The following is a 27,083-nucleotide window of genomic DNA, read 5'->3' as shown; positions in this document are numbered from 1 at the left end:
AATTCCAGAACTGGCTTGCCCACAGAAGGCAAGGGGTGGTTGTAGATGGTTCGTCTTCTACATGGAGGTCGGTGACCAGTGGTGTTCAGCAGGGATCTGTTCTGGGACCCCTCCTCTTTGTGATTTTCATAAATGACCTGGATGAGGAAGTGGAGGGATGGGTTAGCAAGTTTACTGATGACACAAAGGTTGGGGGTGTTGTGGATAGTGTGGAGGGCTGTCAGAGGTTACAGCGGGACATTGATAGGACACAGAACTGGGCTGAGAAGTGGCAGATGGACTTCAACCCAGATAAGTGTGAAATGGCTCATTTTGGTTGGTCAAATTTGAAAACAGAATATAATATTAATGGCAAGATTCTTGGCAGTGTGGAGGATTTGAGAGATCTTGTGGTCCATGTCCATTGGACACTCAAAACTGCTGTGCAGGTTGACAGTGTTGTTAAGAAGACGTCTGGTGTGATGGCATTCATCAGCTGTGGGATTGAGTTCAAGAGCCGTGAGGTAATGTTACAGCTATACAAGATCTTAGTCAGATCCCACTTGGAGTACTGTATTCAATTCTGGTCACCTCACTACAGGAAGGATGTGGATACTATAGAGAGAGTGCAGAGGAGATTTACAAGGATGTTGCCAGGATTGGAGAGCATGCCTTATGAGAACAGGTTGAGTGAGTTTGGCCTTTTCTCCTTGGAGTGATGGAGGATGAGAAGTGACCTGATAGAGGTGTATGAGATGATAAGAGGCATTGATCGTGTGGATAGCCAGAGGCTTTTTCCCAGGGCTGAATTGGCTAACATGAGGGGGCATAGTTTTAAGGTGCTTGGAAGTAGGTACCGAGGAGATGTCAGGGGTAAGTTTTTCACACCGAGGGTGCTGGGTGCATGGAATGGGCTGCCTGCAAAGGTGGTAGAGGTGGATACAAAAGGGTCTTTTAAGAGACTCTTAGATAGGTAGATGGAGTTTAGAAAAATAGAAGGCTCTGCACCAGGAAAATTCTAGGCATTTTCTAGAGTAGGTTGCATGATCGGCACAACCTTGTGGGCCGAAGGACCTGTAATTTGCTGTAGATTTCTATGTTCTATGTTCTCTCTCTCCTCATCTCTCTCTCTCTCCCCTTGTCTCTTTCTCCTCTTGTCTCTCTCCCCTCATCTCTTTTACCCCTTGTCTCTCTCTCTCATCCCCTCTCTCTCTCACCCCATCTGTCTCTACCCTGTTCCTCTCTCTTGCCCTGTCCCTCTCCTGCCCTCTCTCTTAATCTCAACATCTCACTCTACATCGTTCTTCCCATCACTCTCTCCATCTATTTCCCCATGTCCCTTCCCATCTATCTCTCCTCTTCCCTGTCCTGCTCTCTCTCCATCACAGTTTCTTCATCAATCTTCTCATCTCTCTGTCCATCTCCCTCCCCATCATTCTCTTCCAATCTCTCTCCATCATGAATTCTCCTTCTCTCTCCATTACATGCTCTCTATCTCTCTACCCATCACTCTCTCTGTCCCTTTCTCCATCTCTCTCACCATCTATCTCTCCATTTCTCTCCACTTCATTCTCCTATCACTCTCTCCATCATTTTCTCTCTCTCCCTCCTAATCAACCTCTCTAATTCTCTCCCCATCACTCTCTCATCGTTCTCTCCCCATCACTCTCTCATCGTTCTCTCCTCCTCTCTCTCCCCATCTCTCTCTCTCTCTCTCTCCTTCACTCTTCACTCCAGAGAGTCAAGAATATGTGGAATTCATTGCCAAAGACAGCGTGGAGGCCCAGGCACTGGGTAAATTTTAACTGGAGTTTGATGGTTTCATGATTAGTAAGGGTGTCAAAGATTATGGGGAGAGGACAGGAGAATAGGGTTGAGAGGGAAAATAATTCAAGGTTCAAAAGTTAAAAGTAATTTTTTTATTGAAGAACACATATGTGACCAGCTAAAACCTTGAGATTCATTTTCCTATGGTAATCACTGTAAATACAAAGAAACTCAATGAAAAACCACATACATAATGAGATGGAAAAACAATTAATATGGAAAAGACAAAAAAAACTGTGTAAACACAGAAAGAAATAACTCACCTCAAACTAATGAATAATCTTCAAGATCTTGACCTCAATACCTCCGTTGATTGGATCTTTGATTTTCTCACTTGCAGACCCCAGTCAGTTTGGATTGGTGACGCCATCGCTTCCTTGATCTGCATCAGCACAAGTACATCACAGGGCTGGGTGCTGCTCGACTCACTTTGCACCTATGACTGTGAGGCTAAGCACAGCTCCAATTTCATAAGTTTGCTGATGACACCACCATTGTAGGATGAATCAAAGGTAATAATGAATCAGCATATAGGAGGGAGATTGAAAATCTGGCTGAGCGGTGCCTCAGCCCCAAGTCTCACTCAATGTCAGCAAGGCCAAGGAGCTGACTATTGACTTCAGCAGAAGGAAACCAGAGGTCCGTGAGCCAGTCCTCATCGGAGGATCAGAGGTGGAGAGGGTCAGCAACTTCAAAATCCTTGGTGTTTTTATTTCAGAGGATCTGTCCTGGGCAATTATGAAGAAAAAGCTGCAACTCCTCCACTTAGAAGCTTGCAAAGTTCTGGTGTGACATCTAACTTTGTTTCAATTTCTGCAGATGTGCTGTGAAGATATATCGACTGGCTGCATTACAGCCTGGTATGGAAATGTCTTGTATGTAAACATCTGGTCTGAAAAATTCTACAAAAAGTAGCAGCTATGATCGGTAAAGCCCTGCCCATCCCACCAGCGAGCACATCTACAGTACTTGAAACACTGTCGCTGGAAAGCAGCAGCCATTATCAGGGACTCCCCACCACCCATGACATGCTCTCTTCTTGCTCCTGCTATCAGGAAGGATGTCCGGGAGCTTCAGCACTCACAGCATGATGTCCAGGGACAGTTTTTACCCTTAAACCACCAGGCTCATGGCCAGAGGGGGTAACAATGCAACTTCGTTCACTGCATCATTGAAACGTTCTCACAACCCACACTTTCAAAGATTCTTCATCGTGTGTTCTTGATATTTATTGCTTGTTTACTATTATTATTATTCCTTTCTTTTTGTAGTTGCATAGTTTGGTGTCTTTTGCACACTGGTTGAATACTCAAGTTAGTGCGGTCTTTCATTGATTATTCAATTATGGATCTATTGAGTATGCCTGCAAGAAAATGAAAATGTGACTTATATATCCTTTGATCATAAAATTTACTTTGAAGTTTAAAATGAACAAACAAAATAATAATAAGCAATAAATATTGAGAACATGAGATGAAGAGTCTTTGAATGTGAGTCAGTCCATAGGTTGTGGGAACAGCCCAGTGTTCGTGTGAGTGAAGTTATCTCCTCTGGTTCAGGAGGCTGATGGTTGAGGGGTAAGAAGCTGGTGGTGTGGGACCTGAAGCTCCTGTATCTCTTGCCAGGTGGCAGCAGCGAGGACAGAGCATGGCCCGGGTGGTGGGAGTCCTTGATGATGGACGTTCCTTCCTGCTCCATGTAGATCTGCTCAGTGGTGAGGGGGACTTCACCTGTGATGGACTGGCATTCACAGTCGGACAAAGAAGCACAATGGAAAACTAAACACAAATGATCTGCTCTAGAGGGATTCTCTCATTTAGAAGTAGAGGTCATATGTTAAGGGTAAAAGGTGAAAATGAAGGGGAACTTCTTCACTCAGAGGATGGTGAGAGGTGAAATGAGCTGCCAGTGCAGATGGGTGGATGTGGATTCAATTACAACATTTAACAAACATTTGGATATGTACATGGATGGAATGGGTATGGAGTGCTCTGGTCCGTGTGCCAGTTGACTGAAATTATCCCTCTGGTTCAAGAGCTTGATGGTTGAGAGGTCTTTAGACAAGCAATTGAGCAGGCGGGAACTGGACTACTGAGTTCCTCCAGCAGACTTCTGAACCTTCCCATAGCCTTGGCCCAAAACCTCATCTCTTTATTGCTCTCCATAGATGCAGCCTGACCTGCTGAGTTCCTCCGTCATTTTATGTGTGTTACTTTGGAGTTCCAACATCTGCAGAATTTCCTGGATTTCTGAACCTTCCGTAAGTCACACCTGGACTTCTTGTAGAGATCTGGATCACCAGTCTTGAATGCCACAGATTTAGCCCTCTGCCATCAGATTTCTTAATAGCCCATGAATGCGAACTCACTAATTTTGCTCTATTTCTGCGCTACTTGTTTAATTTTTAATACATAATTCTTTATTTTATGTCTTGCTGCCTAAACACAAGTTTCACAGCAGCTCAGTACCGTCGTGTTTAGTGCAACGCTATTACAGTTCGAGGCATCGAAGTGCCAAGCTCACTTTCAGCGCCCTCTGTAAGAAAGTTTGTATATTCTTCCCCTGGAATGTGTGGGTTTCCTCCGGGTGCTCCAGTTTCCTCCCGCAGTCCAAAGACCGACGGGTTAATTGGCCATTGTAACTTGTCCTGTGATTAGGCTACAGTTAAACAGGTAGATGGAGCTCGTCAGCCTGGGAAGGCAGTCCATCTAAGACAGGGAAACTCTGATTTCAAACCTCCGCTGCTTTACGGCTATACCCACTCATGGGAAAGGCTTCGGGAGTAAATCCTGAGGACAAATCCGGAGCTGGAGTCCCTAAGGCAGTCTGATGTTGCCTTCACCCTCGCTCTGGCAACTCCTGCGATGACACTGGTGCCAAGCTGTATTGGCCCTTGCCCTTCCCTTGGACAACATTGGTGGCATGGAGAAGGGAGACTGGCAGCTTGGGCAACTGCTGGTCTCCCATACAACCCTGCCCAGGCCTGTGTCCTGGAGAGGGCACAGATCCATGGTCTCATGAGACTAAGGGATGCCACACACAAACAGGTGAGTGGCTCGTTGGGCCGAAGGGCCAGTTCTGCGCTGTATCTCTAAATAAATAAACAAGCGGGCAAACCTGATTCTGATTCGGATTGACTGTTACAGATTTCAAAGTCTACCGTCTCCTGTGTCCTTCCCTGGCATCCTGCTTGACAATGTAAGGCCAGGTTTTGGAAGCCGAACACAATCCCCTCCCCGCCCCTGTTCTGCAAAGAGCCTGCCAGGCGTCACAGAAATGTTTCTGGCGGGTGTGTGTATTAGGTCGAATACGGTAGCGGCAGGCTGGGAGTCTGGCAATGTGTGCGTTTGTTCTAACATGGCGCAAGCCGTTTTTTATCCAATTTCTGATACGGGGAACTGTAACTGAGGGCTTTTTTGTGAACGGCCGGGGGAAATAGAGGGATCTGCGAGCCGGGTGAGAGACACACACACACACAACACAATCAGATTCGAAGGTAAGAGATTTTAAACGAACAAAACCCTTTGGCGAATTGAGAGAGAGAGAAAAAACAACTGTTGTTACAGAAGGTTATGAAATCCACATCCTTTTGAACCGTGTCTTTTTTTTCCATGGAATTAAGCTTGGATTTTTCCTCTGTGTGTGTGTGTATGTGTGAGAGAAAGAGTGCAGTGAAGTTTCTAATGACGATAAGGGAACCTACACACAGGGGAGTCCGAGAGGGAGAAAAGTTTGCAAAGTTTAAAACTTTTTTTTGTATGTGAATGTTTTTCCTTCGACTCTTTCGCTGCTGCCCTGGGGATCGGTTGGGCTCTGAGATTTGCTTTATAACATTTTCCTTAATATTCAATTATTATCCCCTCTTTCAATCTTGCACTTTCCCCCATACAATTATATTTTTTGGGGGGGGGGGGAATGTCCGTGGAAAGCAACAGCTTTTGATTTGCAGAAGCCGGTTTGCAACAGGAGGGGTCTCTCTCTCTCTCTCCCCCCCCCCCAACCACCACCCACCCCCTCCTCTTTCCAAGGCGGTTAAGTATTGTGCTTATCTCTTGTCTCTCCCCCCCCCCCCCCCCAGGTTATTTCAGTTATAACGAGGGGGGGCAGTGAGATTGGTAGCCACCAGACAGGGAAACTTAAGAAAAGGGTTAAAATAAGAGGAGATTGTGTCTATCGTGAGGTGTGCGTGCCACGTATTTTGTTTCAGGACGGACACACACACAACTAATTTCAGTCTCTAAACCCCCCCCCCCCGTTAGAATTTAATATAAAAATACTTCTAAAAATAATATTTGCCGAGGAGATACAGTGTGTGTGTGTGTCCAGTGACTGCATTCCCAGCATACCCCCGCATTCCAGACAGACTCCTAACCCCACTGGAATGGAATGGGAGATGTGTGTGCAAATTTCCGACCCATTGAGAGAAGGCGTGAGTCATGATCCGGACCGGCCAAAGTCAGAACTCGAAGATAATTTTTTTGAGAGGGGGAATAAATCTAATTCACCGTCTTCATTATAATTTTAAACAAAAAGTTCCCTGCCACACTCTCGACAATCCTGAAACGTGAAGTCGAGTGTGTGAGAAGGGAAATTAATATTGGTGTTTCCATGGAGTGTGTGAGAGACAATTATGCCCTGGGGCTGCGGGTTGTTTCAGAGTGGTTAAGGGGTCACACTATAGACCAGGAGAGAGGGAGAGGAGGGGTAAGGGGAGGGGAGAGAGAGAGAGAGAGTAATTAGAGAAGATGGGGGGAGACAGGGGAGGGGGAGAAAGGTAGGCACGGAAGGAGGTGGGGGGAGAGAGGAGGGGGAAGAGAGAGAAAGAGAGATTAAGACTTTTCTCCAGATTGCGTCAGGTGTCGCTCCCTCCCCGAGAGAAGCTGGAAAAAAGCTGCAGCCGAGATCTTGCTTTCAAAAAAAATCTGGATGCATGGGTCAGATTGGAGAAAGGCGAGAGGCAGGCACAGGCACATTATTGCAGTCTGCTCTTTCGGATTGCATGGTAATTCAAGTCTTTTTCTCCTGACGTGTAGCAGTGAGTTGGGGTGAAATGATTGATTTATTTTTAATTTATATTATTTTCTCGATCTTTTAGCTCTGGTGTGGTTTCTCTATTGTGACTGGGATTTAAAATTGCTTTATTTCGTGGCCGGTATGGCGGGGGTGGGGGGAATCTACAGTCTTTCTAGAAAGTGTAGTGTGTTTTGTAGAGAGGAATTAGGTTTCAGAGGGACAATGAATCAGCCATGCTGGAATGGCAGAGCAGACTCGATGGGCTGAATGGCCATATCGGCTGAGTGTGCTGGGCTTCCAGACCTCCCTTCTTCCCCCGCCACCCTAGTCAGTTTTCCAACAAGGTGAATAATTGGGATGGATTTCACACATTCCAGGCTGCCAGTTTCACCCAGACCAGGAGTTCTTCAGGAAGTTTAATTAAAAAAAAGCTTTATACAGAGTGTGTGTGGGGTGTGCAGGAGGGGCAGCACCTTTGGTGAAGGGGCTTGTCATATCCATTCTGGGGCAGCTCACTGGACACTCAGCTCTTACCTGTGGCTCCAAGTAGCTGTTTGTAGGTGACAGCAGCCACACCCTGGTACACCGGTTCCTTCAGCAGGCTGGCTGAACTCGGTGAGGGACCCGGCGAGATAGGGGCATGCCTGTCCTACCACGTGAAGTCGGGCTTGGCAGACCGGGTGGATGAGATCTCCAGCGGCCAGGAAGATAATGCTCCTTGGAGAGCGAAGGGCACAGGAGACGTCATGGTCATCCACTGCAAGCAAGGAAGACCCCAGTTGTGACAACCACTGGACCCGGACTTCTGAGATCCGGAAGGTGGAATTGCCCCAGTGCAACGGCTTTTCCACTTTAAAAACTCCCGCATTGTCGGACATGATGGAGAGCTGACACCACCACCAACAGTCGCAGATTCGCCCAGGCCAGGAAGGGTGCCACTCCCGGGGATGGCTGAGGAAGAGGAGGAGTTACTGCTGTGGGTCACAATATTTCAATAAGGAGCGGTTCACTGTGGGATGTTTCTGTGTTGGCTTGGTGCCAGGATTGGTAAAGGGCTGACGAAAGGTCAAAGATGAGGGGCAACATAGAGCTCCCGCTGAATCAGCCAGGACCTTCCGGATTCAGCAGGCGCAAGGTGGGACTAGGCGAATGACAATCGGCACAGTCTCGATGAAGGGTCTGTGTCTTTCCTCTTGTGCTCTGAGTGTAAACCTGGGGACTCTCTGTCTAAACACGCCTCCCCCTCCACCAGCCCTGTGTGAGAAGTTCCTTATTTATTTAACGCACGCAGCGTAGTGGACAGCAAAACACTATTACAGCTCGAGGCGTTGGAGTTCGCAGTTCATCCCGGCATCTTCTGAAAAGTCTCTGTATTTCCTCCCCGTTGAATATGTGGGTTTCCTCCAGGTGATCTGGTTTCCTCCCACAGTCCAAATATGTACTAGTTAGTAGGTTAATGGTCATTGTAAATTGTCCAGTGATTAGTCTGGGGTTAAATCAGTGGGTTGCTGGGCTGCAAGGCTCGAAGGGCCAGAAAGGCCTGTTCCACAGTGTATCAGTAAATGAATGCATATTAAAACATGCAGTGAAATGTATCGGAAAAAGTGTAATATCATGGCATTTGTCAGGGTTGTTTAACGTCATTTCCAGTACACAAGTGTAAAGGAGTCAAAATAATTGTTACTCCGGATCCAAAGCAGCACAATAAAACACAGTAACATAAAGAACAGAATAATAATAATAAAAAACACAATCAATATAAGTACAGAAGATTGTTTATATACACAGATTGATTGTATGTGCGTACAGTGATACTAGGCACAGGAGTGTCTGTACATAGGGTGACTGACAGGAAATGATAAAGTAGTGGTGGCTGGAGTGTGGAGGGTTGGGTTAGTGGTGGAGGTGTTGATCAACCTCACTGCTTGGGGAAAGTAACTGTTTTTGAGTCTGGTGGTCCTGGTGTGGATGCTACGTAGCTTCCTATCGTGAAATATGTTGTTTTGCGCTGATAAATTACAATAAAGAAGATATATATCGATCTAGGAGGTCATTTGTGTTAACAAACAACATAATGTAAATATGTGCTGGGGCAACAGGCAAGCATCGCCCTACATTCCAGTAACAACACTGGAATGTTTTGTCCACAATATTCAGCAAAACAAGCACAAACAACAACAATAACTAGACAACTATAGAGAAGTAAGCTCCTTTCCCACCTTCCCTCCAACCCCAGGGCAAGTTGCTTCTGGCCCTCAAGTCCTTGGCCTCAGACTCTCAGGCTTCAGGCCTTCAACCTCCAGCCCATAGTCCGCACTCACAGGCGTCAGGCACCTGACCTGTGGACAAGTGGGCCCTGGGGCCTCGACCTTTGGGCCTTCGGACTCGCTGAATTTGGTCTTTGACCTTCATGCTGCTATTTCTGGGCTTTTCGTGTTTTGGGCTTGGATATTCAGTTTTGCCCATTGCCCTCTGGACTTCACTGATGTCTAAGAATCAATAGGTAGCGGTTTGCATGATGTTATGACAGCTCCAAGCGTCAGAGTTCAAACTCCAGTTCTGATGCTGTCTGTAAGAAGTTTGTACATCCTTCCCCTGAAAGCATGGATTTCCTCCGGGTGCTCCGGTTTTCTCCCACAATCCAAACGACGTGCGTGTTAGTGGGTTAATTGCTCATTGCGAATTGTCCTGTGATTAGGTTGGGGTTGCTGAGTGGGGTGGCTCGTTGGGCCGGAAGGGTCTGGCCCTTCTGTATCTCTTTTAAAAAAACGCAGGACTACCTGATGATGGGTTTGACTTTCGGGCCTCAAACTCCAGACTCGCGTGTTCCTCTAGACCCCACCTCCTATCAGCCTGTGAAAGTGACACACTGAGGAGTCAGTGGCCACGACTCTGAGCTGAGATATCTCCAGCCAAACACCAGCCTCGAGTGTGGGGGATTGTATCCCACCATCCCTCGCGCTCCTGTTCCACAGGGTGTCGGCGGCACGTTGGCAGTCAGTGCATCACCATACATTGCCGATGAATACCGATCGGCATTCAGTTCTTACCTGTCTGTATGGAGTTTGTACGTCCTCCCTGTGAACCATGTGGGTTTCCACCGGGCGCCCTGGTTCCCTCCCAAATGCCAGACGTACGTGTTAGTAAGTTAGTTTGGGTAATTTGGTGGTTGGAGACCATTGAGACGAAAGGGCCGGTTACGTGCTGTATCTCTAAATAAATAATTCTCAGCTAAAGGAAGTACAGCAGTGGAACAGAAAGGAATAGTCTTGTCTTTTGCCTAGTCCAGCCAGTTAAATTTGATGGATTAATGGGCAGCAGGCTGTTTATACTCCAGGTGTGAGCCCTTTGTAAGCCATTGTTTTCAGGTCCTCTATTGGTAGGGGTTGACCATGGATGTTACGTGATACGCAAGCTGGTACGAAAGCCAGGGCTGTACAATATGGAGGGCGAGCTGTTGATCGTACAGCAGGCTTCTCCTCTCCATACAGCTGATGATCCAAAGGAACGGCAGAGACTGATACAGTTCGACACCAATGGTTGCCAGTCAGCATGGAACTGAACATAGTAACTCTTTCTGGACTCCAGCTCCAGATTTTTCCCTCGCAGTCTACTCCTGAAGCCTTCTCGATGAGCTGCCAACCACGGCTGACGAGCCCCACCTGCCCAAGGTGACTGGTTTTAAGGCACCAGTAACCCGCCTTTGCCCCGTCTCCTGTCAGTAGAAGCTGTTCAGCCGCGGTTAGTAGCTGAGCCAGACGTGAAGCCAGGAGCTGGACTTGGTTGTCAGAGGCTGTTTGAGCCACATTGCGTTGGGAGCATTTAATAGGTAGAGGGAGCTTATCCCCAATACCTTCCCTGACAATGACAACTTTAAGGAACTTGTAAGCAATTACTTACTTAAGCCATTTACTCCGACTGGGGCACAGGCCACTGACAGCAGTTCATCAGAGTCCTCTGTCCTATGCCAGTCTTTCACATTGTCCCCATGTGTAGCCTAATTTCAAAGATCCTTCTTCTCCCGGGGGTGAGGTCTTCGGAGCTTCAGTTGACATTTCTGTCATTCTGGTTCTTATGGGATGGGGTTGCTAGCCTCATACACAACCCTCCTCCTTTCACAGCCAGACGTGGGACTGTGTGTGGCAGAATTTTTGTAAGCAATGCCAAAAATTAATATATGTGCAGGTTGCAGGCGTGCTATGTTGGCACTGGAAGCACAGCGACACATTCTGGCTGCCCCAACACAATAGACCGTTGATGCAAAAGGATGCATTCACTGTATGTTTGGAGGTACGGGTGACACTACAGTTAATCTTTCCTCTCTGTTGGTGCTGCCTGACCTGCTGAGTTCTTCACAGAGGATCCCAACCTGGGGTCCAGGGTATAAAAACATCAGAGAACCCTGTCTAGCATTTTGTCTGTGTTGCTCTGGATTTCCAGCAGTTGCTGATTCTTTCTTATTTACAGTCAATCTTCCTTTAATCTTAAATTTAGAAACCAAATTTGTCTCTTTCCTTAGTTAACACATACATATCTCTGTAATAGCCTCCAGGCTTGTAAAGATATTCAAAGAGAGATACTTCTTAGATCCGTGAATTTACAAAGAAACACCTGTAACCGTTACGCATGTGTTGGTCTCGAACGACCAGAAGGCCATCTACAATGGTTCAAATTGCAATCACGGGCTGGTTTGTGCTGGGGAATTTCCCTGTCTTTCAATATCCGTGGTCAGCTGTGATTTTTGGCTCCCTCCCACATTTGCGTGCATTTGAGGGTGACTAGGCGGACATTATCTTTACTCACCGGCAGCTGGCACAGTAACGGTACCTTGTTCTCGTCTCCAAGTTCCCCTCACACTTGAATCCCTGTCCAATTTGATTTGGCTTCTCTGGCGCAATGCACTAAACTAGTGGTCGCCAACCTGTCAATCGCGATTGACTGGTCGATCTTTGAGACTTTCCCAGTAGATCCCGAAAAAAAAGAAAAATAAATACACAAGTACTGTTGAGAGATTGTTTCCGGGTTGCGGGGTCTTAGTTCCGTTCTTTCTGCCCAGTGCGCATGCGCATAGCTCCCCCGCACTACACAGTGTACTTCAGTGGTCCCCAACCACTGGGCCGGGAGGAAACAATGTCAGTCAGCTGCACCTTTCCTCATTCCCTGTCACGGCCACTGTTGAACTTGAACCCACGTGAGGTCATCAGTCACCTAAACGCAGTGATACCCTCGCGCTAGTTTTCACCTTGTGCTGCCGGCAAGAAGTGCGGATGCTACTGGCCCAGAGCGCAGCCGGCGGGAAGTGCTGATGCTACTGGCCTGGAGCGTGGCTGACTGGAAGTGTCGTTGGTACAGGCCTGGAGCGCGGACAGATGGGCGCTGCCCCTGAACCTGTTCAGCACCGAATGTTCATGGGGAACCCAGTGCTAAAATATTCGCAGACGACCTAATTTGGGCTCAAGGTTTCGTATGTATCAGAGCAGCTACCTCGCGGCGATCTACTGAAACAAACTTTTGTCAGCCGATAAATCCTATGGGGGGGCGGGTGCGGGCCTGTCGCTCTCCTCGCTCGGTCGGTCGCTCTCTCCGGACTGTGGCTGCCACGGCCCTGACCTTGTCCTCTCACCCACCCACGACCAGCTGCACCTGGCCAGGGCGTCTGGTGGCGGGCAGGAGGCTGGAGTTCAGGCCTGGAGGCTGCCTAATGAGTCAATGAAGCCCTCAAAACTGCTTCGGCACCTTGAGTCCAAGCATGCTGCACTTAAAGACAACCCCGTTGAGTTTTGTGAGTGGAAAAAATGTGTGCAGCGCGGGACAGCAGCTAAGTGCCGAGAGCCGTGAAAACTAAATTGCTGAATAGACTGGACATAAGGAACCTGCTTCAAGTATCGCTGTATTCCCGTCGTGTTTAACACCCCCCCCCCTCCCCCCACCGTCGGCTGGTCCGCAAGAATATTGTCAATATTAAACCGGTCCATGGTGCAAATAATGGTGGGTACCCCGGTGTTTATGCATTAGTTCTACTTCCGGGTTGCAGGGTTTTATTTCCGGTCTTTTCTGCCCCAGTGCGTATGCGTGTAACTAATCGATCTGGGGTCGATCTTGCCTTTCACTAAGGTTGAGGTAGGGGATCTTGGACTTAAAAAAGTTGGTGACCACTCCACTAAACTGATGGTAGGCAGCGGGATTGTGGGTTTATTTTTTATTATTTTGAGATACAGTGCAAAACAGGCCCCTCTGGTCACTGGTCACTGAGCTTGGACCAACCAACAACCCACCTGTTTAACCATAGCCTAATCACAGGACAATGTACAACCTACCAAATGGTACTGTGGGAGGAAACCGAAACATCTGGAGAAAACCCATGCGGCCACAAGGAGAATGTACAAAGTTTCTTACAGAGATGCGGGAATTGAACCCCGAACTCTGTGACCTGAGCTGTAATATTGTCATGCTAACCACTATGCTACCATGATTTGTGGTTGTTCAATAAACAGTAGTTGGGAATTGTGACGTGCATCAGCTCAGGTGAACGCTCTGAATCTTCGGCAGGCGTGTGTGTTGTTCAATAAATCTTTTGTTCGGAGAGTCTATTAAACCAGAAATCGGAACTGGTTATCTAAATATTGAAAGATTAGCATGATTTATCACGTGAGTGGAAATGTGCAGTGAGATGTGTCGTTTTGCATCAATAACCAGCACAGCCCGAGGATGTGCTGGGGGCAGTCCCCAGGAGGTGCCAGCTTCCGGTGCCAGCACGGCACGCTCACAACATGCTGACCCTGTCTCAGAATCAGGTTTAATATCACAGCATACCGTTTGTTGTGAAATCTGTGTTTTGTGGCAGCGGTACATTGCAATACAAAACAATTGTTGTTCCTGTGACACACCGGCTGTCAACCTCGCTGTTTCTTTAGCACTTGTCCGTTTGGTCTGGCTCAACGCTCAGCACAGCACGACTGGAAAGGAGTCTGCGGGTTCAAATCCAGGATCACTCACCTCAAAGTCCAGCGCAGATGCCACGACACCACTGGCTGGCATTTGTAATAACAGTAAAAACTATAAATTACAACAAGTGTGTACACACAAAAGGAGAGAGGAAAAAATACTGAGCAAGTGTTCATGGTTCATTGTCCTTTCAGAAACCTGATGGTGGAGGGGAAGCAGCTGTTGTTGAAACGTCAGGCTCCTGAACCTCCTCCCTGATGAGAGCAGTGAGAAGAGGGCAGGTCCTGGGTGATGGCGGGGCATAACGATGGACTATCTTTCTGAGGCATCGCCCTTTGAATGTGTCCTCAATGCTGGGGAGGCTAGTGTCCACAATGGAGCTGTCTGAGTTTACAACTTTCTGCAGATTTTCCAATCGTGTGCAGTGGCTCCTCAGACCAGATCGAAATATTAGCTTTGATTGTCATGTGCTTTGAAAGGGACAGTGAAATGCGTCGTTTACCTCGATGACCAACACACCCTGCGGACGTGCTGGGAAGAGCCTGTAAGTTTTGCCATAATTCCCCCATAACTCACTAACTCTAACCCATGCGCCTATGGAAAGTGGGAGGAAACTGGATCACTTGGAGGAAACCCATGCAGTCATGGGAGAACGTGCAAACTCCTTGCAGACCGTGGCATGAATTAAAGCCCTATATGCTGTTCGCTGCCGTTGTAAAGTATTACGATAACTGCTGACATCTAACGTTAATTAAAAAACAGAATTTGCTGGAAACACTCAGCAGGTCAAGCAGAATCTGTGAAGAAAGTGAACCGAGTTAGCATTTCCGGTATTAGGCCATTGGTCAGCACTAGGAATGAAAGAAGACAGGCTGATGTTGCAGAGAGGGTGACGAAGGACCGGTAGTGTAGTGGTTAATGTGACAGAGGTGCATGCTTTCTCCCAATCCTCCACAGATGCTGAAATAACTCAGCCAAGTAATTCCAACACCTGTAATCTGTCTTTGCTTCTCAGGTGAATCATAAACTGGAAATGGTTTGTTAGATACAGATTTAAATTACACCAAGGGTCACCAAACTTTTTTGCACCGTGGACCGGTTTAATATTGACAATATTCTTGTGGACCGGCCGAGGGGGCGGGGGGCGGTGTAGGTGTTAATATCGACTGGAATATATGTGATAAGTCAACTATAAGTCACTTATAAATGGCTGATATACTCAATTTCGTTTCTAAAAGGGTTTATCTAACAAATTTAATATTAAACACACAGCGCATATTTTCCTCACATGAATATAGTGATAAGTCAATTATAACTCACTTATAAGTCAATAGCATCATAACATTTTAAGTAACGTTTGGATATTAAACACACACCGCATATTTTCCTAGTATGAACGTATAAAATCATTGCATCACACCAGTGAGATCTATCGGCCAACAAAAGTTTGTCTTGAGGGATGACTTTCAGTAGATCGCAGCGAGGTAGCTGCTCTGCTACTTATGAAACCCTGAGCCCGAATTAGGTCGTCTGTAAATATTTTAGCACCGGGCTCCCCACGAACATTCGGTGTGGTGAACAGGTTTAGAGACGGCGCCCATCTGTCCGCTCCAGGCCAGTAGCAACGGCACTTCTGGCTGGCTGGTTACCCGAGGCCAACCAGTGATCCCTGGCATGAGGGTATCACTGCGATTAAGCGACTGATGACCTTGCGTGGGTAATGACTTCGCGTGTGTTCAAGTTCAACAGTGGGCGTGACAGGGAATGAGGAAAGGTGCAGCTGACTCATATCGTTTCATATCGACAAATCATATCGTTTCCTCGCGGCCTGGTAGCACATGCTTTGCGGCCCGGTACAGGTCCGCAACCTGGTGGTTGGGGACCACTGAATTACACCGAGTGGCCACTTTGTTGGAAGCACCTGTACACCTGCTTGTTAGTGCAAGTATCTATCATGTGGTAGCCCAACTGGTTCGAGCTGACAGGAAGGTGATAGTAACTCAAATAACCGCATCAGTGGTGTGCAGAAGAGCATCTATGAATGCACAACATGTTGAACCTTGAAGTGGATGGGCTACAGCATCAAAATAAGACTAGGTACAGGAACTTGGTGGACATTTTATTAGGTTCAGAAGGTACCAATGAAGTGGCCACAGGTTATCTGAATTTGTAGACTTCCATATTGAGCTGTGCAGGCTGGGATGTACGTAGATAGAGATTTTCTTGTATCTTAAACTTGGCTTGGTGGTGTGAATAGTGAGTGAGGTTGTCTAAGGCTGCAGAAGGATGTACTGTAGATTAGATTGAGAATTGGTTGGATTGTCTAGTACGTGGGAGACCACAATGACTATAAGATAAGACCATTAAGATAATAGGAACAGAATTAAGCCATTTGGCCCATCAAGTCTGCTCTACCATTTCATCATGGCCATCAAATGCAGTACAGGTCAATTCCAGTGCTGTCTGTAAGGAGTTTAAAAGTTCTCCTTGTCTTTGAAGACAAGTAAGAGAAAGGCAATTTTAAAAGAGTTTTTTTTCACATCATTTGCCAAAGTGAATGTACACAATGAATTAGAGTTAAATTTGATGTTGCTACACATTGTTTTATGTTTCCATTGAAGTCTTTCTCAGTCGTTTTTCATTGATTCAGTTGTATTTCTTAATTCTTCTGTGAATGCCCGCAAGAAAATGAATCTCAAGGTAGTACTTGGTGACATATAATAAATTTAGTTTGAACTTTGAAAATGTACAGGTGAATTGCTGCTTCTCCTAGGATCTCTGGAGTTTAAGGTGGGCTGTTACCTATCCAATGCTTACATAGCAAGATTCCTGGGCTCACCCTGGGGAGATGCTCTCCTCACCCTACCTGTCGCTTCCCCAGCACCCTGCTGCTGCTCCCTCTTTCCCAAACCTTACATGCTCCTCCCTCCATAGATGCTGCCCGACCCACTGGGTGTTCCAGAATTTTCTGTACTTAGTTTCTATAGCTCTTTTTCCCCTTGACTTTGTTAGAATTTTAATTCTTTGGAAATAAGGCAGTTCATGCAAAATGCTTAATGTATTCCTGGGAGTGAGAATCGGGTTTAATATCACTGGCATATGCAGTGAAATTTGTTGTTTTGCAGCAGTAGAACATGATTTTAAAAAACTACAAATTGCAATAAGATGATATATAATTAAATAAGTAGTGCAAAAAGGGAGCAAAAGAAAAGTAGTGGCTAGTATTCATTCAGAAACTGATGGCGGACGGAGAAGATGTTCCTGAAACATTGAGTGTGTGTCTTCAGGCTCTCGTATCTTCTGCTCGATGGTAGCAATGAGAAGAGGGCATGTCCTGGGTGACGGAGGTCTTTAATGATGGGCACCACCTTTCTGAGGCATCATCTTTTGAATGTGTCCTCAATGGGTTGGGGAGGCTAGTGCCTGTGATGGAGCAGCCTAAGTTACAAATAAACTACAAGGTGCAAGGACAACATTTTATGAAAATATGTGTGTTGATACTGTACTTTAGTGCACAGTGAATGCTCCCTCCCTTCCTATTTCGTAATTTCCTTTGTGAAGTTTTTTAGCCCATTGTGAGCACACCTGATTGTTCAAGAGAGTCCCATGTAATCCCACTGACCTGACAACCTTGTGTCAATCCGAAACCAAACCCATTGCCCCACACTCTCCCAACAATCCTGTATCAATCCCAAACCAATCCCACTGCCTTGTGCTGTCCCAACAACTCTGTATCAGTCCTACACTAATCCCACTGCCCTACTCTCTCCCCACAGCACTGTAAAAGTCCCCAAACTAATCCCACTGACCCACTCTCTCCCCACAGTCCTGTATCAGCCCCCAAACTAATCCTCCTGTCCCACTCTCTCCCCACAGTCCTGTATCAGTCCCCAAACTAATCCCACTGTCCCACTCTCTCCCCACAGTCCTGTATCAGTCCCCAAACTAATCCCACTGACCCACTCTCTCCCCACAGTCCTGTATCAGCCCCCAAACTAATCCTCCTGTCCCACTCTCTCCCCACAGTCCTGTATCAGTCCCCAAACTAATCCCACTGTCCCACTGTCTCCCCACAGTCCTGTATCAGTCCCCAAACTAATCCCACTGTCCCACTCTCTCCCCACAGTCCTGTATCAGACCCTAAACTAATCCCACTGTCCCACTCTCTCCCCACAGTCCTGTATCAGTCCCCAAACTAATCCCCGTCCCACTCTCTCCATACATCCTGTATCAGTCCCCAAACTAATCCCACTGACCCACTCTCTCCCCACAGTCCTGTATCAGTCCTACACGATTTCATCTGCACAATTTCCTCTCCAGAGTCTTTGATCTTTCAATTATTATCTAACTTCCACTTTGCTGCTGACTACTCCCTGCACAACACAGTGCATGCACGAGTAACCCCTTCTGCATTAAATGACCCCAAGTCACCCCTTCATTATTTCGGTGGTTTCACACGACTGATTCACTCACTCATTCCCTGACCAATGCCCTTTGCGTACACTTTTCCCTGTAACAAGTTTTTAAGCTGAGAAAGATCATTTCTTTCCACAGCGTCGTCTCGAGCCTCCTTTCAGTACCGAGTTCTATGATCTCTACATTTGAGATGTCCTGAAATGCTGACACTGTTCACTGTGGCCTGTCCAGATCATCTGTCCAACTGGCCAGGGACATTGGTAGAGTGAGTATAGGTTGAGAAAACGAGAGCTTATCTCTTTGGGAAGGGAGAATGAGAGGTGACTTGACAGAGGTGTATAAGATGATCAGAGGCATTGATAGAGTGGACAGCCGGAGTCTTTTTCCCAGGGTGGAAATGGCTCCTATGAGGAGGCATAATATTCAGATGATTAGGGGAATGACGGAGGCAAGCTCTTTAAGTGAGCATAGTGGGTATGTGGAGTCTCTTCAATAACCCTAATGTATTTGTCCCTACCACCACACTGGCAGAGCATTTCACACACACCACTCTGTACCTCTGAGATTTGCCTTATGCTTTCCTCCAATCACCTTCATATTGTGCCTTTCCTGCACTGTCCACTTGATCTATGCCTCTTACCATCTTGTACACTTCTATTAAGTCTCCTCTCATCCTCCCTCACTCCAAAGAGAAAAGCACTAGTTCGCTCTACCCTTCCTCATAAAACACACTCTCTAATCCAGGCAGCATCCTGGTAAGTTCATCTGCACCTCTCCACAACTTCCACATCCACACTCTCTAATCCAGGCAGCATCCTGGTAAGTTCATCTGCACCTCTCCACCGCTCCACAACTTTCACATCCACACTCTCTAATCCAGGCAGCATCCTGGTAAGTTCATCTGCACCTCTCCACCGCTCCACAACTTTCCCATCCACACTCTCTAATCCAGGCAGCATCCTGGTAAGTTCATCTGCACCCTCTCTACCGCTTCCACATCCTTTCCAGAATGAAGAGACCAGAACTGAACACGACACTCCTAGTGTGGTCGATCAGAGCTGCACCATGCCCTTTTCTCACTGTTACCATCAGGAAGGAGGTACAGAAGGGCACACACTCAGAGATTCAGGAACAGCTCCTTCCCCTTTGCCATCCGATTCCTAATTGGACATTGAATCTTTGGACTCTACCTCACTTTTTCTTTAATATACAGCATTTCTGTTTTTGCACATTTTTTTCATCTATTCAATATACATAATTGATTTACTTGTTTATTTATTGTTTTTTTCTCTCTCTGCTAGATTATGTATTGCATTGAACTGCTGCTGCAAAGGTAACAAATTTCATGTCTCAGGCCGGTGACAATAAACCTGATTCTGATTTTGATTACCTCGCGGATCTTGAACTCAATTCTCTGTTTAATGAAGGCCAACACACCATATGGCTTCTTAACCACCCAATCAACTTGTGTGGCAACTTTGAGGGACCTGTGGGTGTGGATCCCAAGTTCCCTGTGTTCCTCCACACTGCTAAGAATCCTCTCATTAACTCTGTACTCTGCCTTCAAGCGAATCACTTCACGTATTTCCACACTGAACTCTGCATCCTGTCAACGTCCTGTTGTAACCTCATCTGTTTACAGATTTTTAAATTCAGAGATACAACATGGAGCAGGCCTTTTCCGGCCAAATGAGGCACACTGCCCAGCATCCCCCTATTTAACCCCAGCCTAATCACAGGACAATTTACAATGACCAGTTAACCTACTAACCGGTATGTCTTTGCAATGTGGGAGAAAACCGGTGTATCTGGAGGAAATCCACGTGGTTGACAAGGAGAATGCATAACTCCTCACAGACAGAGCCAGAATTTAACTCTGAGCTCTGACATCTTCGGCTGAATTAGTGTCACTCTAACTGCTGTGCAAATGTGGCCCCCTAATTCCGCATGTATTAAACACTTCCCAGCAACTGCTGGATCTGTGACAGCATTGCCCATTTCTCTCGAGTAGGGATTACTCACTATGTAACGGTGAGTAGTCAGTTTATTCCCAGGGCAAGAATTAGTCACTGTGTAACTGTACGGTTCATCTCTCTCCATGATGAGAATCACTTGTTGTGTAAGGAGACAGAGTTACTGTTTATTCTGCAGGTCTGTACCACTTCAGAATCAGGATCATGTTTAATGTCACTGGCATATGTCGTTGTTTTGCTGCAGCAGTACAGTGTAATACAGAATAAAAATAACTTTCAATTACAATAAGTATATATAAAAATAAATTAAATATATTCTGCAAAAAAGAGAGGAAAAATACTGAGGAACTGTCCATGGGTTAATTGTCCATTCAGAAATCTAATGGTGGAGGGGAAGAAGCTATTCCTGAATCATTGGGTGTGTCGTCAGGTTCCTTGATGGTATCAGTGAGAAGAGGGCATGTCCTGGGTGGTGGGGGTCCTTGATGATGGATGCCACCTTTTTGAGCCATCACCGTTTGAAGATTTCCCAGATGCTGGGGAGGCTGGTGCCCGTGATGGAGCTGGCTGAGCTTACAGCTTCCTGCAGCCTTTTCTGGAGCTGTGCAGTGGCCCTTCCATACCAGACAGTGATGCAACCAGTTAGAATACTCTCCACGGTTCATCTGTAGAAAGTTGCAAGAGTCCTTAGTGACATAACAAATCTCCTCAAACTTCTGATGAAACGTAGCCTCAGTCATCTCTTCTTGGTAATTGCATCGATATGTTGGGCCCAGGATAGATCCTCAGACACCCAGGAACTTGAAACTAATCACTCTTTCCACTGATTGAGAATCAGGCAATGTGTGTTGTGTCAAATTCCAGCCATCTTCTGGAATCACACCAACATGTGCATTGATTTTTCCAGCATTGGTAACTTATCACCCTTTCCCCTTCTTTCTTTTTCCATTGTCCATTCTGACTCCCCTCTTACCCCTTCTCTTCTCCTCATCACCTCCCTCTGGTTCAACTCCTCCTACTCTTTCTCCCATGGTCCGCTCTCTTCTCCTATCAGATTCCTCCTTCTGCAGCTGTATACCTGTTCCACTTATCACCCCCCAGCTTCTTACTTCGTTTCCCCTTCCCCCTCACCTGTTCTCACCAGCCAGCCAGTTTGTACTCCTCCCACCCCCCCACCTTCCCTCTTCCTTACGTTTTTGGTCAGAAATGCCAACCGTTTACTCTTTTCCATGGATGCTGCCTGACCTGCTGAGTTCCTGCAGCATTTTGTGTGCGTTGCTCTGGATTTCCAGCATCTGCAGAATCCCTTGAGTTCAGAAGTGGAGCCTTGCTCAGCTTGTGTTTGTCGCTTCCATTGTATCAAGAGAGAAGTCTCTTTCCATGATTGTTTCCATTCCTTCCCCACCCCCAGAAAATAAAAGAATGGGAGGGGGGAATCTCATTGAAACCTTTTGAATATTGAAAGGCCTAGAGAGAGTGGATGTGGAGACAATGTTTCCTAGAGTGGGAGAGTCTAGGACCTGAGGGCAGAGGCTTAGAATGGAAAGATATCCTTTTTGAACAGAGATGAAGAGAGCTTTTTTTTAGCCAGAGGGTGAATCTGTGGGATTAGTTGTGTTACGTACCCCGTAACTGGGTCACTTACCAGCAAAGATAGAGAGGTCCGTTGAAGTCTGATGGTACTATTTTTAAAAGTCTTTATTTATAAAGGGGCACAAAAATAAGGTTAATACAAACATTCAGATAATATACGTCGTCAATACTCAATCTAAAAGCGTGGGTATAGTAATAATCATCAATAAGAAATAGCTCTATCGTTTGTCTAGGGGGTAATATATTGTCCGTTGGAAATATAAAAGTCACTCAGTTCCTGCAGGCTTCTGGTTTTTGGGGACTGCTGGGTTTTCACTTGTTGGAGAGAGAGAGATTTGTGAGAAAAGAAACTTGCCCGGGTCTTTTGATGAGGCCAATCCGTTGAGTCGGGGGAGATGGTTCCCCGTTGTTAGTTCAAGAAAATTGTTTCTGTGGTACCCGCCACCGGCTCCCAGGCAAGGGAACCGAACGTACGTGGCTTCCTTCAAATGGCTGCCCGCTATTACAGGATCGCTAGCGTGTCTTCTGGTGCGTCTGAGGGGCCGTCTCTACAGCCCCTCTTTTATCTTGACTCGCAGGGTAGTAGACGTCAATCAGGTTGGGGGTGATGCAATCTCTCTCTCAGCCAGCCAACTTTGCCCGAGGGCTTGCACGTATCCTAGTCCCCAATCCACAACTGTGTCTCCAAGAGACAATGGCCAATGTCGCGTTATTTTGCATCGCCGGGGAACGAGGTATCCGGCACGTCTCTCTCCCATTTCCTGGGTCCACTGACCCCCCCCCTCCCCAGTGCTCTTGCGATTCTCGCAAAGGAGGGGGCTGCGGGCATGACACCTGCGATTCTCGCAAAGGAGGGGGCTGCGGGCATGACACCTGCGATTCTCACAAAGGAGGGGGCTGCGGGCATGACACCTGCGATTCTCACAAAGGAGGGGGCTGCGGGCATGACACCTGCGATTCTCACAAAGGAGGGGGCTGCGGGCATGACACCTGCGATTCTCACAAAGGAGGGGGCTGCGGGCATGACACCTGCGATTCTCGCAAAGGAGGGGGCTGCGGGCATGACACCTGCGATTCTCACAAAGGAGGGGGCTGCGGGCATGACACCTGCGATTCTCACAAAGGAGGGGGCTGCGGGCATGACACCTGCGATTCTCACAAAGGAGGGGGCTGCGGGCATGACACCTGCGATTCTCACAAAGGAGGGGGCTGCGGTCATAACAGTTGTCACAGACAACTGTGGAGGCCAGGTCATTGGGTATTTTTAAATCATAAGACATAAGAGTAGAGTGAGGCCATTTGGCCCATCGAGTCTTCACTGACATTCCATCATGGATGACTTATTATCCTTCTCAACCCCATCTTCCTGCCTCCTCCCTATAATCTTTGATACCTTGACTAACCAAGAACCAATCATCTTCCACTTTAAATATACCCAATATAATGGCCTCCATAGCCGTGTACAGATTCACCACCCTCTGGCAAAAGAAATTCCTCTTCATCTCTGTTCTAAACAGATGTCCTTCTATTCTGATGTGGTTTCCTCTGGCCCTAGACTCCCCCACTATAGGAAACATGTTCTCCACGCCCACTCTTTTTGATAGGTTTCAATGAAACCCTCTCATTCTTCTGAACTCTAGTGAGTACAGCCCCGGAGCCATCAAACACTTCTCATACATTAACCCTGTTGTTCCCAGAATCATTCTTGTGAACCTACTCTGGATCCTCTCGAAGGCCAACACATCCTTTCTTGGATAAGGGGCCCAAAACCGCTCACAATACACCGTGTGGTCTGACCAATGCCTTATAAAGCCTCAGCATTACATCCTTGTTTTTATATTCTAGTCCTCTTGAAATGAATGCTAACATTGCATTTGCCTTCCTCACCACCGACTCAACCTGCAAATTAACCTTTAGGGAATCCTGCACAAGGATTCTCAAGTCCCTTTGCACCTCTGATTTTTGAATTTTCTCCTCATTTTGAAAATTGTCGCTGCCTCCATTCCTTCTACCAAAGTGCATGACCATACACTTTCCCGCACTGTATTTCATTTGCCACAACTTTGCCCGTTCTCCCGATCTGTCTTAATTCCTTCTGCAGGCACACTGCTTCCTCAACACCACCTGCCCCTCCACCTACTTTGGTATCATCTGCAAACTTGGCCACAAAGGCATCAATATTATCATCCAAATTATCGACATACAGTGTAAAAAAAAGTGGTCCAACACTGACCCCTGTGAAAAACCACTCGTCACCAGCAGATTTAAAGTGTAGGTTGACAGGTTCTTGCTTTGTAATGGTGTCAAAGGTTTTGGGGGGAAGGCAGGAGAATAGGGTTGAAATTGAAACTAAATCCACCATGATGGAATGATAGAGCGGGCTTGGTGAGCAGAATGGCTTAAATCTGCTCCTATATCTTGTGGTTTTATAAAGACTGAGAAACAATGAATGTGCAAAAGAAGACAAACTGAAAATATATAAATCATACTGTTATCATGAGATGTTGAGTCCTTGAAAGTGAGTCTGTAAGTTGTAGAATCAGTTTAGAGTTGAGGTGAGTGATGTTATCCTCACAGGCTCAGGACCCTGATGGTTGAGGGGTATTAACTGTTCCTGAGCCTGGTGGTGTGTGACCTAAAGCTTCTGTACCGTCTTCCTATGGCAGCAGTGAGAAGAGAGCATAGCTTGCATGGTGGGAGTCCTTGATGACGAATGCTTTTCTCTTGTGGTAGTGCGCCATGTAGATGTGATCAGTAGTGGGGGGGGGGGCTTTTCCTATGATGGACTATGCTGTAACCACTACCTTTTGTGGGATTTTCCATTCTTGAGCTTTGGTGTTTCCATGCCAGGCTGTGATACACCTAGTTATGATACTCTCTACTGTTCATCTATAGAAGTTCGTCAAAATTTTAGGTGACATACCAAATCTATGTAAACTTATAAGAAAGTAGAGGTGTTGTTCCTTTTTTTGTGTTGGCACTTATGTGCTGGTCACTCTGAAATAGGTAAGCCAAGGAATTTGAATTGCTGACCCTCTCCACCTCTGATCCCCGATGAGACAGGGGTTCACAGATCATCCTCGGCTTCCTACTCCTGTGGTCAACAATCAGCTCCTTGGTCTTGCTGACTTTGAGTGAGTGAGAAGTTGCTCAGCCTGATCTGCAGTCTCCCCCCACGTGCTGATCTGTCACGATGTTTCATTTGGCCAACGACAGTGGTGTCATCAGCAAACAAATATGGCGTTGGAGTGGTGCTTAGCTGCAGAGTCACAGATATGAAATGAGCAGAGCAGGGGCTGAGAAAGTCAGGCAGTGTCAGAGGAACGAGAAAGAGAGTAAGAATGAAAATCCAGTTTAATATTACCAGCATGTGTTGTGAAATTTGTTGTTTTGTGGCGACTACATTGCAATACACAATGATAAAAACTATAAGTGACAATTATATAGTGTAAAAAGAGAGAAAAATGTGAGAATAGTGAGATGAGAAAATCTGCAGATGCCAGAAATTCAGACAACGTGCATGAAATGCTGGAGGAACTCAGCAGGCCAGGCAGCATCTGTGGAGAAGAGTGAACAGTCCTCTCCGAGACCCTTCACCAGGACCGGGAAAAGTAATGAGTGGTCAGGGAAGGAAGGTGGAGGGAGGTGAGGAAGAGGTTTAAGGAGGCAGGTAATAGGTGAAACTGGGGGGGGGGAGGGGTGAAGTAAAGAGCTGCAAAGCTGATTGGTGAAAGAGATACAGGGCTGGAGAAGAGGAAGGAGAAACCAGAAGGCCATGGAGGGAAGGGAAGGGGGAGGAGCACCAGAGGGAGCTGATGGGCCAGTAAGGAGAGGGAAGCAGGAATAGGGGATGGTGAAGTGGAGGGCAGTTACAAGAAGTCTGAGAAATCGATGTTCATGCCATCAGGTTGGATGCTACTCAAACAGAATCTAAGCTGTCGCTCCTCCAATCTGAGCGTGGTCTCATTGTGGGAGTCGGGAAGGCCATGGATAGACATATCGGAATGGGAATGGGAAGTGGAATTAAAATCGGTGGACACTGGGAGATCCCACTTTTTCTGGCGTAGATTCACAGTGAAGCGGTCTCCCAGTCTATGGTGGGTCTCACCAATATACAAAAGGCCACACCGGGAGTCCCAACCACAGTAAATGACCCCAACAGATCACAGGTGAAGTGTTGCCTCACCTTGAAAAACTGTTTGGGTCCCTGAATGGTAGTGAGGGAGGAGGTGTAGGAACAGGTATAACACTTGTTCCACTTGCAAGGATAATTTCCAGGAGGGAGATCAGTTAGGCGGGATGAATGGACAAGGGAGTTACGTAGGGAGTGATCCCTGCAGAAAGATGGGGGGGAACATGTGCATGATAGGTGGGATCCTGTTGAGAGGTGATGGAAGTTACAGAGAAAAAAATGAGTCAGTGTTCATGGTTTACTTTCCATTCAGAAATCTGATGGTGGAGAGGTAGAAGCTGATCCTGAAACATTGACTGTGTACCTCCTCCTTGATGGGAGCAATGAGAAGAGGACAGGTCTTGGGTGTTGGGGGTCCTTAATGATGGATGCTGCCTTTTTGAGGCATCGTCTTTTGAGGACAAAGGGGTTGACAAGCCTGTATTGTGACTGACACCCCAACGCTCCCCATAATGCTGCTTGGCTTGCTGAAGATTTCCAGCATTGCAGTTTTGAAAGGTGATAAAAATAGTTTGTGCAGTATTGGAAATTTAAAATAATAGGCAGACAGTGCTGGAGCAGGATGTTGAGGAGCAGGGTGTCAAAAGTAAAAAAAAAGTGACCTTGGAGTAGGTTAAAGATGGACTGAACGGCCTGTATTGTGCTGTAGTTTACAATGTTCTGTGTGCCTGGGTTAGAGAGCATGTCCTAGGAGGATAGGTTGAGCAAACTAATGTGTTCTCTTTGGAGCGAAGGAGGATGAGAGGTGCCTTGAAATAGTGTATAAGATGCTAAGAGACTTCGATCAAGGAGACAGCCAGAGTCTTTTTCTCAGGGTGGAAATGGCTACTTTAAAGTGATTGGAGGAAATTATAGAGCAGGTGTCAGGTAAGTTTTTTGCACAGAGCGTGGTGGGTGCAATGAAGCCCCTGTCGGGTGGTGGTAGAAGCACATAGATTAGGGACATTATAGACTCTTGGATTGGCACATGGATGATAGAAAAAAGGAGCTATGTGAGAAGGAAGTGTTAGATTGACCCTGGAGTAGGTGACATTGTGGGTTGAAGGGCCTATACTGTGCTGTTGGGCCCGGGCCCTTCCACTTCGATTTGGTCGTTACATGCCACGCCGCAAACGTCCTTCGCCTTTGAGGCTTTGGTTCATACC

General features: G+C 46.8%; 1 protein-coding gene across 3 annotated transcripts in view; it reads left to right on the top strand.

Moving 5' to 3' along the window:
* The first annotated feature begins 5,105 nt into the window (after window positions 1-5,105).
* fndc3ba (fibronectin type III domain containing 3Ba) overlaps window positions 5,106-27,083 on the top strand; it is a 550,239-nt gene continuing 528,261 nt past the window's right edge. The window contains exon 1 of one of the 3 annotated variants that reach the window (XM_073041701.1): window positions 5,106-5,302. The gene's annotated coding sequence lies outside the window, so the exon portion shown is untranslated. Of the gene's footprint in view, window positions 5,303-6,680; window positions 6,809-14,088; window positions 14,309-27,083 lie in introns of those variants that run through there. The other 2 variants (XM_073041702.1, XM_073041703.1) reach the window with 2 other exon arrangements.

This window comes from Hemitrygon akajei, chromosome 3 (genome assembly GCF_048418815.1).
Source record: "Hemitrygon akajei chromosome 3, sHemAka1.3, whole genome shotgun sequence".
NCBI lineage: Eukaryota > Metazoa > Chordata > Chondrichthyes > Myliobatiformes > Dasyatidae > Hemitrygon > Hemitrygon akajei.
Note: the sequence above shows the minus strand (reverse complement) of the source record. Positions and strands in the feature narration are given on the sequence as shown.